Genomic DNA, 841 nt, shown 5'->3' with positions numbered 1-841 from the left:
TGAGGACTCTTCTTGGATCTTTGGTGGTTCAGTGAAATGAGTTCTGCTGCCACCGTAAAGGCATGTGGCTTGAATCCACCAGCTGTTCCTGCAGAGAAAAGCAAACACCCATCTCTCATCCATTTTACTGTCTCCTAAAGCCAGTTGGTTCCAACTCAATGGCATATAACAACTTGGGGTATGGAATTGAATACAGGGAGAGTCATTTTGTCAGGTTACTTGCTGTTCCTTTTTTGTAAGAGTTCAAGATTTTTTTTTTATTGAACATGTTGCAAAAAGAGTTTAGTCAAAAAGACCAAATCCCATGTCATCATCAGACTCTTCAGATCCTTCTTTCTTTGCTCCCACTTTCTTCTCAGCTGGAGCAGCAGCAGTGGAGGGGGCAGGTCCTCCAGCCTGTGTGGCCCCAGCCTCTGGGACAGGTGCACCAGCACCCACACTGCAAATGAGGCTCAGTTGACATTTGCCAGGGCCTTTGCAAACAGGCCAGGCCAGAAAGGTTCAATGTTGACACCGGCTTCCTTAATAAGGGTATTGATTTTATCCTCCGTGACGGTCACCTCTTCATCATCATGCAGGATGAGGGCTGAGTAGATGCAGGCGAGCTCAGAGACAGAGGCCATGGACCAGTGGTACTAGGCTGAAGGCAGCCAGATGTGGTACTAGTCTATGAATGAAGTAAGCCCTCAACCCAATGCTGCCTTAGCTTCGAACACCTTAGTGGCAACTGAGGAAAGCTACTTACTGTTCTTTAAACTGGAAATACCAGGAAAGAATTGACAATAGTTTTATCAACCTGTTTGGCTATCTTGAGTCCAGGCTTCTGTTGTTACAGCATTGT

The 841-nt window shown here is 46.3% G+C and overlaps 1 pseudogene; it reads right to left on the bottom strand.

Annotated features, from left to right (window-relative positions):
* Positions 1 to 282: 282 nt before the first annotated feature.
* Positions 283 to 623, bottom strand: LOC102863137 (annotated as a pseudogene).
* Positions 624 to 841: the final 218 nt, after the last annotated feature.

Source organism: Elephantulus edwardii, unplaced genomic scaffold (assembly GCF_000299155.1).
Source record: "Elephantulus edwardii isolate Elephantulus edwardi_28Jun2011 unplaced genomic scaffold, EleEdw1.0 scaffold00135, whole genome shotgun sequence".
Classification (NCBI taxonomy): Eukaryota; Metazoa; Chordata; class Mammalia; order Macroscelidea; family Macroscelididae; genus Elephantulus; species Elephantulus edwardii.
The sequence above is the reverse complement of the archived record's forward strand: the minus strand, read 5'-3'. Positions and strand labels throughout refer to the sequence as shown.